Source organism: Gopherus evgoodei, chromosome 5 (assembly GCF_007399415.2).
Source record: "Gopherus evgoodei ecotype Sinaloan lineage chromosome 5, rGopEvg1_v1.p, whole genome shotgun sequence".
Lineage (NCBI taxonomy): Eukaryota > Metazoa > Chordata > Testudines > Testudinidae > Gopherus > Gopherus evgoodei.
Genome location: NC_044326.1, coordinates 139971176 through 139985549, shown reverse-complemented (window position 1 = coordinate 139985549; position 14374 = coordinate 139971176). Strand labels below are relative to the sequence as shown.

Sequence of the window (14374 nt, the reverse complement as noted above, 5' to 3'; positions counted from 1 at the left end):
AGATGCTCTGTTTTGGCCAGGATAGTCTCTTTTTGAAGCTCTGTCCTGGCTGTCTCGACTTTTGTCAAAAAGTGGGGTGTGGAGGAACATGTAGGGGGAGTGAGTGGCGATGCCAGCCCCACGCAGAGGGGGAGGCAAAGCTTGGGTGGGGGACATACAGGGCTCTACTGAGCAGTGACGCCAGCTCCAGCCTCCCATGGGAGGGGGGTGAAGGGGAGGGTTAGACCAACAGAATGTCCAGAACGACATGCAGTATTCAAGGTGCGGACGAACATGGATTTATATAGCAGCATTATGATGTTTCCTGACTTCTCATCTATCCTTTTCCCAATGGTTCATAACATTCTGTTCGCTTTTTTGACTGCTGCTGCATATTGAGTGGATGTTTTCAGAGAACTATTGACAATGTCTCCAAGATCTCCTTCTTCAGTGGTAACAGCTAATTCAGACCCCATCATTTTGTATGTATCGCTGGGATTATATTTTCCAGTGTGCATTACTTTGCATTTATCAACATTGAATTTCATCTGCCATTTTGTTGCCCAGTCACCTGAGATCCTTTTGTAGCTCTTCGCAGTAATTTTGTATGGAGAGGGGAGAGGAGAGGAGCAGAGAACTGACTGACTCATTGTATGACCTGCTGGGCTCTTTCTGCTCGCTACCCCTGCTTTCTCTCAGTAGCCAGAGTTTTCTGAGTTGGGGATGAGGGGAGAGCTTTGCCTGACTCCTGCAGCCACCCTGATTGGCTGCTCTTCCCTTAGGAGGCAGGGCAATGGGGAAAGCAGCCAATTAGAAGGGTGTTTCCTCTTGAGCCCTGGCTGAACATCCCACCTGAGTGGGAGCTTCTCAGACTGGTTCCCTCAGGGGCTAAGATCTAGTTACTTGCTGGAATTGGCAGTATCAGTGTAATCACCCTCCTGTCAGAAGTGCTGGAAGAGGAAGTCCAAGGAGAGGCAGGGTAGGGAGGGAAGAGAGAAATATACACTCTGGGGTCCGGGAGAGGATGGAATTTGAGACCCTTTTTGTGCAGAGGGAGAGGAAGCTAAGGGAAGCTGAGAGGTTGAATGAAGGGGTAGGAGAGGCAAATAGAGCTATGGTCAGGAGAGAAGTGGGGAGAACTAGGAGGTTTTGGATGGTTGGAGCAATGGAGAGAGGAGTGAGACAGGAAAGGTATGGAAAGCTTTACAGACAAGGTGGAGCGCATGGGCATCAGCTTCAGAGTGCAGCTGAGGAAACCTGGAGGTGCATGGTGTTGTAGGAGCAGCAGTGATCTATATGCTATGTATAACCTGTATGTTCAAAATGTCTGTTGCGCCTCCCTCTGCCTTTGGCTCCTCTCCCTCTTTGAATATCTGTGAAGTGGCTTTCCCTTTTCCCCTTCCTCCTGGAATTAGGGTGACCAGACAGCAAATGTGAAAAATCGGGATAGGGGTGGGGAGTAATTGGAGTCTATATAAGAAAAAAAATAAAAAATCAGGACTGTCCCTATAAAATCGGGATGTCTGGTCACCCTACCTGGAATGCTTGTGGAATGAATGGGCTGGTTCAATAGCTGGAAGATCAGAAGAGCTCCCAGGTAGATAAGGTATCTGGGACTCTAATTAGGCAGGGCTCACACACCCAGTGCATGGGCATTTAATTGACACTGCCCAAGGTGGAGCGTGACCAACCAGACACAGTCAAGTCATCTCTAGTCGCAGGCCATGAGGAGCAGGTCTGTAAAAGGGGAAGGGGCCATATGCTCAGCAGTGCACTCACAAGACTGTACCTCCTGTGAAGGCCCTTTGCCAGTGGTTCGCCGCGTTGCATTCCATCATGCCTCAGGAAAACTTACCTTCATCGCACCATCCATGGCTGCGCTGTGGGACACTTACCTTGAAGGATCCTGACATCTCCAGTGCTGTGCCTGAGCTGGGAGCATGAGTATGCGAGTGTGAGTCTGACCCCTCCTTGTCTTTTGAGCTTATCTATCAATATAATAAACCTGCTGCTCTCTGCCAAACTCTGGTGGGTCATTAGTGCACCCTAAGCTTACTAACTGGACCAATTTTGGGTAACACATGCTGCTCCGGGAGCATGGCCAAAGGGCAGTGCTGAAGTGCAGGAGTGCTTGGATGGAAAGGGAGGAAGAGTGGGGTGACCATGGTGGCATTGTGCTGTTGTGCAGGATAGGGAGGGGGGCTTTCCCTTCCCCTCACTTTAATAATAATAATGAATATGTGTGTATTCTTTGGATTAGAGATCCCCCTGAGACTGGGGTTCAGTTGTACTCCCTCTTGTACATACACATGGTAATAGACAGCCCCTTCCTCAAAGGCCTTACAGCTTCATGTGCTGGGGGGGCCACAGGCAAGGGACTTCCCTGTCTGTGCCTCAGTTTCCCCTGCCCCCCCCTTGTGTGTTTCGGGGGCTAAGCTAATAAGCTCTGTGGGGGCAGGGCCTGACTCCGGGTGTCGGCATATAAAGCGCCTAACACCGCGGGGCTGCAGTGGGCGCTAGGGTGCTACACCCCAATACTAAGCCTGTGGGGGGGGGGTTAGCCGCCAGCGGAGCCCCTAGCCCCCCGCCCGCCCCCCTCAGTGCGCGTGCCGCGCGGTAGGTGGAGCCCGCGTCCGCGCAGCCAGCACTGGGCTCCCGAGCCGGGTTTTGCGTGCGGCCGCCTGGCTCTGGGCTCCGCGCCGCCTCCCGCATCCCCAGCCCGGCTCGCTCGCTGCTCCGGGGCTGCAGGCGGCGGCTGGTTGCCGGGCTCCCGGCGATGAGGAGGAGGCTCCCGCCCGCCCGCAGCTGCCCGGCTCGCTGAGCCAGCCCCGCTTGGCGCACGCCGCCCCGGCAGGGCAGGGCAGGGCAGGGGGCGGCAGCGGCAGCGCAGCACCCCAGCGCGGCGCGGCGCGGCGGGGGGGGGTCCGGCAGCCCCCAGCAGAGCGAGGGGAAGGTGGCTCTGAAGCGCAGCTGGTGCCGCCGGCGGAGGAGGTGGCGAAGGAAGAGCAGGGGGAGGGGGGCTGGTTTTTTCTCCTGGTCGCTGCTCAGCGGCGTCTGTTGGCGGCGAGCAGCGGCAGCCCGGGGAATGACTCTGCCGCAGCCGAGCCGCCGCTCTGCTCCGGGGGGTGCGCGGGGCCGCCGGCCGCTGCCCTAACCGCGCTGCGAAGTTGGGCCGGGGCCGAGGGAGCGGCAGGAGCAGGCGGCGAAGCAGCGACTGCGGGTTCTCGCCCCCCGGGGCTGTGACACGGCGGCCAGCCCGCGCCCCGCGCCCATGGCCGGCTCCTGCAGGCAGCTCGCCGCCCCCGCCGCCGCGGCAGGTTGCTGAGCAGCCGATGGGGACTGCGCGCTCCGGACCCGGCGAGGACTGAAGGTAACTGCTGCTGCGGGCCCCGAGCGGGGCCGGTTCCCCGGGATACTTTCCTCCGGGAGCCGCGAGCGTGTGTTGTCCTGGAAATCGCGTTGCGCGCATCCCGGGGCTGTACCGCGGGCAGCGCCTGGTGCCCGGCCGGCGGGGAGCGGTGCAGGTGATGGCTCTGGGCTGCAGGGAGGGTGGCTTGGGTTCGGGAGGGGGATAAAGGAGCCCCGATGGGGTTTGTTTTATTCCCCCCCCCCCTTCCTGGATTCCGAGGCAAGGCACCGCGTCTGCCTGCTGGGTTTGTGGGTGCTCCCCTGCGAAACGCCGGCTGTGCAAACCTCCCGTGGCCGGCTGCAGGCAGGGATGCAGGGAAGGGTGGCCCCGAGAAACCACCGCTTCCCCGGGCGGCGTGCGAGGAGGGGGCGCGAGCGGGGCTATTGGGCATGCTGCTGAGCTGGGGGGAGAGAGGTTTTCATCCTGCTTTCCCCAGCCTCTCCGGGCACCTCACCCGACAGCGGGGAGAGACCCGGCTGAGGAAGACCACAAAGGATTTTAAGAGCCATCAAAGCGTGTCCCCTTGGAGAGCTGGCTTTTGAAGCAGCCCTCTTGCCTGCTAGAGGAGTAGGGCTGGCGTGCAGCAGAGCGAGAGGGGCCGGCACAGAAGGGTGGAGGATGAAAATTACATCCCTTTCTGGAGCGCTCGCTTTATTTGCCCATTTAATTATTTATTTGCCTTTCCCTTGCAATCATCCTGTGCCTGTTTAACTTGGAAATCTGGTTGCACGGCTGCTGATTGGTACAGGCGGTGAGCCCGGTACAGGAACCTGTCCCCATAGTCCAGTCTAACAAAGCTCGGCGCATTTAGTGCTCAGGAGAATGTGAGGTGCAGCGCCCCAAAATCTGCACTGTGTCCCTGGGATTTCGTCTTTGAGGGCTGGCGCTCATTAACAGACTTAAGTACAGTGTCGCCAATGGCAACAATATAGTCCAGGATCAGTTGTTTTGTTCATCCCCCACGCTCCCCATAGATGCACAGATGTTTATATTTTTTTGCGAGAGAGATTGGGAGCTAGCTAGAAAGGGAACCTCTCGAATGGGCTTCGCATGTGATTTTTCTCTGCGGTAGTTAAAACAATTTGTAAACAGCCGAAAAAATGAATCGCTGTGTATCGCTCCAACTATCGTAGCTACAGCAAAAACAACCGATGTCTGTTGTATTTACTTTCCCATTCACATTAGTCGTTAGGAAGTATTAGAATTCTTGCACTCCGGGTTTGGATTCCATGCAGCCAGCTGCTTAGGAAATGTGGAGATGGCTAGAGCCAGGGCAAGGGGGAAATGCCTTCTGTGTCTTGCTATAAGGCAGATAGGCAGCCTGCTAGTTATAATTTCTTTCTGTATTGTTGCACCGATTATTCCAAAGCATTAAGATCAAGATTTTCAAAACCAAGCCAAGAAAAAATAATCATTCTTCAATGAAGTCTTTTGAAGGCTTCTCCATTATCATTTTGAAATGCTTTCTAGTAAGAGAGCGTAGGCAATACTAGCTGTTTGATATTGAGAAATAATGTGGGCTTTGTGGAGCCTATATATCATCATTTCCAGGGTTTGGGGTACAAAAATGCTTCCACTGTGTATTCATTTTGGAAAAAATTCTTCTGTAGTTTTATGGGCTATATAAGGTGTACAAGTTAAAGGAACTGCTGTCCAAAAAAAGAGAAAAATCTACGCTGTCCTTATTTAACAGCAAGAAGAGAGAAAAATCCATGTATCAGTGCCAATGTTTGGTTACAAATTTAAGGTTAATGCCCTATTATGACTTGTTTTTCTTAAGATAGAACAACTCACCTCAAATTTCAGTAGCTGCAATATTAATAGTGGTGATACAATCCCTTTGTTGTGATTCAAACTGCTGCTGTTTTGGTGTATGTTGTAAGCCTGGTTTCCTTATTTAGCATAGAGCATTAAAGGTAACTGTATTGTCTCCTGTTACTACACCAAACCAAAACAACAACAGAATGAACACAGATGCAAATCCTTTATATATCCATTTCCAAATGTTCTGAGGTTCTTAAAAGGAAAAGATTGAATTTTGACTCACCCTTCACTCAGATTAATTAATATGTAGTTTATCTTTTGGAATGCATGGAGGAAAGGAAACATTTAATATTATTTGAAACGTGTTTAATTGCAATGCAAGTTAGCCAAAGAAAAACAGTGAACTGTAATTTTTGAATATATAAGCAATTTAATACTGTTTAGCAAGCGTACGGCTACCAAGTCTGCCTTCAGCTATTTTGCTCCACAAAACAGGAGTTGGTTGTTGAGGGAACATGGAATGATTTGTTTCTCAATCTAGAAAATTCATCCTAAGTGTCTCCAAGGCTGTACATTTGAAGATTTGGTATCATCAATGTCCTTTGTTTCCTAGCAGCATGTGTTCCATAGTGTTCATACATTCCACAGGTTGTGATGTCATCAGAGTTGTGTCCATCTCTATTGTAGAGTTTAGCCGAAGGTGATGTAGTAGGAGTGCTTGAGTTTTATTTCCCAGCTGCTCTTGTTAATTAAAGAATACAGCACACACCCTGTTGCTTCCCTGAGATACAGTTGGTTGTATTGTCTGCAGACAATGAAAGAAGTGATTGCTTTGTTAGGTACATGTAACATGAGCAGAGTTGAGGTGAAGATGTAAGACCGCCCATTGAATCTACTGACTGGACAGTGGTACATTTTGCATGTGTTACAACATAGTAAATTACAAAGCTCCTCAAGGTATTTCACAGCCTTGTGAGAGAAACCAGGTTATTCTTTCCATAAAGCATAAATTGGAAGATCTTTAAAAATACTTGTGCTAGGTGAAGCCTGTTATATTTAACGAGGTTTTGGGGCGTGTGTGCTTTTTTCAGTCTCCTTTTTGGTGAGTTTATAAATGTGTGGCATGAACCTCTTTAGCCAACACTGTTGTTTTATTAGACGTAATTTCTGGTGATCTGAGAACATTAAAATAGATTTGTTTCCATTATTTTCTATTTCATTTAGGATTTATGGGAGTGGGTAACCTACAAAACAATTAAGAATTAAGGATGGGCAAACTATATTAGTATTTGACTTTTGTATAGCATGTCTGACTTATACACTTGGTCAGTGTGTTCAGCCAAGATTTTCCCTGCCCTGAGGATTTTTTGTGTTGGAAGCACGAACAAGTACAGTGACAATAAAAACAAGATGAGATATAGAGAAGAGTGTGGTCATTGGAACAGGAATGGGGACATTAGAACTGGGGACATTTCAGGAACTTTTGATCTAAGTGCATGTAGGGAGAGGGGAGGGCCGGTGTGTATTTACTAGAGGATTATTTTACACTGTCCATACCTGAAATAAGGTTCAAAGGCAGGTGAAGGAGGTGGGGCTGAGAGAGCAGGAAGGGGTTATAGGAAGATATAGGATGTGTAGACTAGCATGGAGTTTTGGCCAGAAAGGTTACCTGGACTGCAATCTGTTCATTTAAGTTTCACATGAGTGCTGGCTCTGTATTTCTCCCGGAAAAAATTAAGTTGCATAGTAGATGTGAGAGGGTCTATGCTAGGACCTAGGATGATTCTGGCTAGAAAAATCATTCTGTTGGTATGCCTTTGTCTAGGGAAAATCCAGAAATAATACTAAAAATTTTGGTCTCAGATGCTCAGGTCATGCTGAGAGCTGAGTCTCATAATATTAGTAATTGGGGAGAATTCTGGGGCTGTTGGATAGCATAGAGATGCACAGAGACCTGCCACTCTTTTGCTGTTGTCATTGGTTGGGCTGCTTGTTGTAATGGGATTAAGAGGCACTTACTACATGTGTAAGAACTCAAATGACCTCACTCCAGTTCCTTGAACTTCTAGCTGTTCTCTGCTGCTGTCTTTTTCCTCCTACAGCTACCCAGTTGCTATAGCAAGAATACTGAAAATGCACCATAGCTATATCTATATATAAAAAATTAAATATTTATAGTGTGAGGAACCGTGTTCTGGCTTTGTTTGTCGCCATTTACTCTCCTATGTGATATTTATAGAACAGTGGGACATTCTGTGTCATTCTTAAGTATGGCCATGCCAACCTCTGGTAGAAAGTTTTCACAGCTGTTGTTTGACAAGCTTTTCAAGTTACAGCTCCTAACTCCTTATGTAGACACCTATGCAAGTTTTCTAATTTTCACAGGCACTGAGCATCCAGCAATAAACCATTGATTTTTTGAAGACTCTCAGAGCTTCTGTGTACTTAGTACATCTGAAAATCAGGCCATCTACTTTAGGTGCCTAAACAGAGCTGCAGAAAGTTGAGAAAGCTACTAGGGGGGACGCTGTTCTAGACTTGATTTTAACAAATAGGGAGGAACTTGTTGAGAATTTGAAAGTAGAAGGAAGCTTGGGTGAAAGTGATCATGAAATCATAGAGTTTGCAATTCTAAGGAAGGGTAGAAGGGAGTACAGCAAAATAGAGACAATGGATTTCAGGAAGGCGGATTTTGGTAAGCTCAGAGAGCTGATAGGTAAGATCCCATGGGAATCAAGACTGAGGGGAAAAACAACTGAGGAGAGTTGGCAGTTTTTCAAAGGGACGCTATTAAGGGCCCAAAAGCAAGCTATTCCGATGGTTAGGAAAGATAGAAAATGTGGCAAAAGACCACCTTGGCTTAACCACGAGATCTTGCGTGACCTACAAAATAAAAAGGCGTCATATAAAAAATGGAAACTAGGTCAGATTACAAAGGATGAATATAGGCAAATAACGCAGGAATGCAGAGGCAAGATTAGAAAGGCAAAGGCACAAAATGAACTCAAACTAGCTATGGGAATAAAGGGAAACAAGAAGACTTCTTATCAATACATTAGAAGCAAGAGGAAGACCAAGGACAGGGTAGGCCCACTGCTCAGTAAGGAAGGGGAAACAGTAACGGGAGACTTGGAAATGGCAGAGATGCTTAATGTCTTCTTTGTTTCGGTCTTCACTGAGAAGTCTGAAGGAATGTCTAATATAGTGAATGCTTACGGGAAGAGGGTAGGTTTAGAAGATAAAATAAAAAAAGAGCAAGTAAAAAATCACTTAGAAAAGTTAGATGCCTGCAAGTCACCAGGGCCTGATGAAATGCATCCTAGAATACTCAAGGAGTTAATAGAGGAGGTATCTGAGCCTTTAGCTATTATCTTTGGGAGACGGGGGAGATTCCAGAAGACTGGAAGGGGGCAAATATAGTGCCCATCTTTAAAAAGGGAAATAAAAACAACCCAGGAAACTTCAGACCAGTTAGTTTAACTTCTGTGCTAGGGAAGATAATGGAGCAAGTAATTAAAGAAATCATCTGCAAACACTTGGAAGGTGGTAAGGTGATAGGGAATAGCCAGCATGGATTTGTAAAGAACAAATTGTGTCAAACTAATCTGATAGCGTTCTTTGATAGGATAACGAGCCTTGTGGATAAGGGAGAAGCGGTGGATGTGATATACCTAGACTTTAGTAAGGCATTTGATACGGTCTCGCATGATATTCTCATAGATAAACTAGGAAAGTACAATTTAGATGGGGCTACTATAAGGTGGGTGCGTAACTGGCTGGATAACCGTACCCAGAGAGTAGTTGTTAATGGCTCCCAATCCTGCTGGAAAGGAATAGCAAGTGGGGTTCCGCAGGGGTCTGTTTTGGGACCGGTTCTGTTCAATATCTTCATCAACGATTTAGATGTTGGCATAGAAAGTACGCTTATTAAGTTTGCGGACGATACCAAACTGGGAGGGATTGCAACTGCTTTGGAGGACAGGGTCAAAATTCAGAATGATCTGGACAAATTGGAGAAATGGTCTGAGGTAAACAGGATGAAGTTCAATAAAGATAAATGCAAAGTGCTCCACTTAGGAAGGAACAATCAGTTTCACACATACAGAATGGGAAGAGACTGTCTAGGAAGGAGTATGGCAGAAAGAGATCTAGGGGTCATAGAAGACCACAAGCTTAATATGAGTCAACAGTGTGATACTGTTGCAAAAAAAGCAAACGTGATTCTGGGATGCATTAACAGGTGTGTTGTAAACAAGACACGAGAAGTCATTCTTCCGCTTTACTCTGCGCTGGTCAGGCCTCACCTGGAGTATTATGTCCAGTTCTGGGCACTGCATTTCAAGAAAGATGTGGAGAAATTGGAGAGGGTCCAGAGAAGAGCAACAAGAATGATTAAAAGTCTTGAGAACATAATCTATGAAGGAAGGCTGAAGGAATTGGGTTTGTTTAGTTTGGAAAAGAGAAGACTGAGTGGGGACATGATAGCAGTTTTCAGGTATCTAAAAGGGTCTCATCAGGAGGAGGAAGAAAACTTGTTCACCTTAGCCTCCAATGATAGAACAAGAAGCAATGGGCTTAAACTGCAGCAAGGGAGATTTAGGTTGGACATTAGGAAAAAGTTCCTAACTGTCAGGGTAGTTAAACACTGGAATAGATTGCCTAAGGAAGTTGTGGAATCTCCATCTCTGGAGATATTTAAGAGTAGGTTAGATAAATGTCTATTAGGGATGGTCTAGACAATATTTGGTCCTGCCATGAGGGCAGGGGACTGGACTCGATGACCTCTTGAGGTCCCTTCCAGTCCTGGAGTCTATGAATCTATGAATCTATGAATAAGCCTGACCATAGGCACCCACTTTTAAAGTCTTGGCTATTTATCTATAGAGAAACTGACTTAAACTCAAATCTTTGTGATTCCTTACATCTTAAAATTGTATTTCATTGTCCATACTGTAGCTCTGAGTTAGCTGTAGTTGGAGTAATGCACAAGATACCTAGTTTTTAAAACACTTGTCATGTATCATATTCCTGTATGCTGGCCACGGTACTTTAAAGTTGGCTTGTGCGGGGACCAACCCGATCTTAAGTTTAGTTGTCCCCAATGAATACTGGCTTCTAGCTACAAATTCCTCATTAATGTCAGCAAGAAGCAATTTCATTCCAGACTACAGTTTGTGTAGAGTGCGTATGTAGATTTGTTCATGCTCCCCCTAAAGTCACCCGTGGCAAAATTTCCATTGAATTTAATGGGACAAGGTTGGAGCCTGTAATTAAGTATCTGTGTCAGTATAGGGCCAACTGGCAGAGGTGAGGCAGAAAAGAAATGTGATAAATTGATGGGCCCATTGTGCAAATTATGAGTTCCTCCATTTAGTGGTGTATATGAGAAAGCTGAAGCATGAAGCCAGCTTCCATTTTCAGCTGCAAGACGGATGTGTTGGTCATTCAGTGCACCAAAGGTTTGTTTATGGTAGGGTAGAAGCTTGCCTGGCAAGCAGTAAAAAGTTCAATTTCTCTTTTCTGGACTACTTTTGTGATTGTACAACAGCACTGTCCAATGAGATTTATCCTAACTGATTGAAACCACCATTCATTTCCTCTAGGAGAGACTGGGATAACTTGGTGTACATAGACTAAAACAAAACACATTTTAAAATGTCTTTGTTGAGGATCGTGGGATGGTACAAATTAATACAATACAATATTGCAGTTCTGCCACCAGTTAATCAGAATTTCATTGCCACATTTTTTTCATTTATACTTCAAACAATTTGCATACACTTCTAAGGGAATACTATTGAGTTCAACAAGAGTTGGATTGGCCCTTAGGGGTTGGAAGGCGGGTACACGTGTATAATATATATGTATGCGCGTGAGTATATATTTGAACATATAAGCCAACAGATCATTTTGTTGAAAACTTGAGCTGTTGGAAAATATTGTGACTTCTACCACATCATCTGTAGTTAAACACTTCAGTACAGAAGTGCACAACATCTGACAGCATAGTCTGTAGAATATATTGTGTGCAATTGGAACAAATTCAGCTAGGAAACCTGACACAGATCAAGTCTTCGGTTTCTGGTTTTTTGGAACCACTTAGAATGAACAGTCAAGATGGAGAAAAGAATATGTATTGATCAAAATTGAAAAGGACTGACACTCAAAGGAGACCTAGCTACAGTATTGTTTCAAATGTATTTCTGTGTATTTTCAGCATCACTGTTCTAGCAGTTGATATAATATCCTTGTAAGAAGCAATATTTCAGTCTTAATGAACCAGTGTAAATAATGGAGAACTTGAAGTCTGCTCTGTGTATTTTTAAAATTATAGTGAGAACATAGATATGAAAATCAAGATAGGTTGTATTTCATGGGTCATGAAAGAAATCTTCCTCGAAGGAGAGTAAAGCTGTATTTAGAAGCTGTCACAGTCTGATATGAAATGACGCATATAATTTAAATACCTAATTGTCATTAAGTGTACATAGCATCTGTTAAGATATAGCATAACCACGTCAATTTTATGAAATGATACCTTTTATTTGGTAAATATTACAGTTAACATTTCAGTGATTATGCAGGAGGGATTCTAGTAATTATAAACTGAATACTTTGAATCTAACTCCCATTGCAGTCAATAGCAAAACTTTAACTTCGATGGATATAAGTTTGGGCCTTTGGTTTAATTTTTCTCACTACATTTGCTTTAAGGAGATTAAGTCAGATCCTCAACTGGCATACATTGGCATATGCTGATTTCACCATCTGAGAATCTGACCCACTGTATCTGAACACAGCTGTGGGAATTGAATGTTTCTGAAACTTAAGTCAAACATCAAGACTAAAGGGCCTGATACTGCAAAAGAATCTCCATGATTGTGATTCTATGACCATGCGGAGTCACGCTGAAGTCACTGGAACAGTGTGTGGGCATAAGGATCTTTGGAGGATTACTGACTTAAAGTGTGTACATATAAGTGGCTCTGTTATAATTAGGTCCCTCATAAGGAATTGAAATGTTTGATTCCAGTGCCCCAAAAGCTGATTTCTCCTGTTCTGAAGACTGACCTAAAGGAGGTGAAACTCTGAGCAATTTGTAAATCTCACATAAACTACTTATGTTTTTAATAATCATATATACATACACACATTAGATAATATATTTTAAAAAGATATCAGTCTTCTCTCTCATGACCCTTTCACCCATCTGCCCCACTTACCAGCCAAATAGCTAGTTATAGATGTAAATCTACTGTCTGAACTTTTGAAGGGGACCTTCTGCTCAAAATTAGAGGGGTAGGAACGTTTGGCAAATCCAGTGATTTCTGTTAGACGTAAGGTAACATTGTGTGGAGAGAAAATATTGTTTTGCTTTTTATTTTTTCCTTTGGTCCTACCCTTATGTGTTAAAGGTGTAGGTATGAAGAAAAGAAAATCTTGGGTCAAAATGCTCAAACATGCCTGCTTGAAGTTAAGCAACAACATACAAATTTAGGCACCTAAATAAAAGTGGCCCAATTTTCTGGAGCACTGAGGAGCCACAGATTTCGTTGAAGTCTGTGTTGGTCCTTGTTTATGTATTCCCTCAGCCTCTTCCCACTCTGAAGTAACTGGACCCAGTCCATCTTCTGTTGTGGTCACTGGGAATTTTTCAGCTAGCTTCAACTGGAATGGGATTGGAACTGTAATCTCATCATGAATGTACATTTCACAACTAGCAATGGTGGCATCCGAGGATTGACTTCAACTGAGGGATACATTGCATTATCTTACGGAAAACTTTGGGGGGAAAAACTATTTAAAAAATGGACGGTGATGCATAATTTTGCCAGTACCAGGACTTTTGTGTTTTGTGTTCAAGTTTATCACCAGCTTTTTAAGCTTTGTATTAGTGGAGTTAACTGGAAATGAGCAAAAACAACAACAACAAAAAACATGATTTGAGGGATTTCTTCAGTGGATGGCACTCATACCCCCCAAAAATTTGCTTACAGCACTGTTGTAAAACAAGATGAGACCTTGCATCTCAGATTCCAAAGATGATTTAAATCAGAAAGCTCATTTTGTGCAGAAATGAATAACATTTTTTTAAAAGCTGGGGATAAAACATTTAAATTAAACAGCTGTATCTGTATATGTGTGGGTCTGCTTTCCCATTGGAATGAGGGAAAGGCTGTACATTAATGGATACTAACACATGATGCTCTGGAGCAGTTGACCTTTTTTAATGTACCAGATTTATTGTGCTGGAGTATGCCACAAGAAAAGGGAAACATGAAGTAGAAACTTTACCCCTGTTCTATTTGATCAGCTTGTATTGCTGTTTACAAGTCCTGCAGAGGCAGTGTGTGTTGCTATTCAGTACAGCTCCAGAAACTGAGCATTAGCTTAAGCCTGTGAGAATAGGGGAGGGACCAAAGCCCAGTTTTTGATGTTCTGCATGGGTGGGTATCCTGAATACTAAAATGCATTCCATTGACAGCTGACCCCATAAGGAGATTTTTCAATGGCTCCCAGTTTTTTTTCACCTTCCTTCCCTCAAAGCTATTCCAAAGGCTGGTGGGGGCAGGAGGGGGGGAGAGTCCTCATAGTCATCTTTGTGAATAGATTTCACCGCTGGGTAGAATTGAAGAGGGTTTCAAAGATTGTGTTTAACTCCTTTGCTTTCACAGAATTTTTGCCAGTATTTGTGTCACAATCTGACACTTAGTCAGTTCAAAATGATGCAAATTCCTGTCAATTACTTCAGGGAGGATGGCTTTTTTTTTTATTTTTAAATGAGCCTTAAATACTACAATTTTTATACCAAAAATGTCTGCCATATAACTTAAAACCCTTGGTTGCTGTTTTATATATGTATGTATTTGTTTATTTTATTTAGCTGCATCTGTATTTTTCAATAATAATAGGGCATTGGGGACTATGCCAAATGGATAGCTGTGTTAGGCTTGGCTTTGATGTATTTACTCACATCGAGTAGTCCCTTACTCCTCATGTAGCCCCATTGATAGGACAGTTTGTGGTGTAAGGTGGTATTGAGAGTGAGTGAGGATGTCGCCATGTGGGACTTGAATCATTAGAAAGAATACAGTATGTGTACTCCATTTTCTTCCAGAGGAAGTGAATAGTGTGAGCGTGATACATCATTGATGTTTCATAGTGTAAAGTTGCTGCAGTGGGAGGTCATTTCTATTATCTTTAATGGATACCATTTTTCTT

The 14374-nt window shown here is 44.7% G+C and overlaps 1 protein-coding gene across 20 annotated transcripts in view; it reads left to right on the top strand.

Annotated features, from left to right (window-relative positions):
- The first annotated feature begins 3287 nt into the window (after positions 1-3287).
- ADGRL3 (adhesion G protein-coupled receptor L3) overlaps positions 3288-14374 on the top strand; it is an 817914-nt gene continuing 806827 nt past the window's right edge. For all 20 annotated transcript variants that reach the window (XM_030565478.1, XM_030565475.1, XM_030565466.1 and 17 more), the window contains exon 1: positions 3288-3349. The gene's annotated coding sequence lies outside the window, so the exon portion shown is untranslated. The remainder of the gene's footprint in view (positions 3350-14374) is intronic.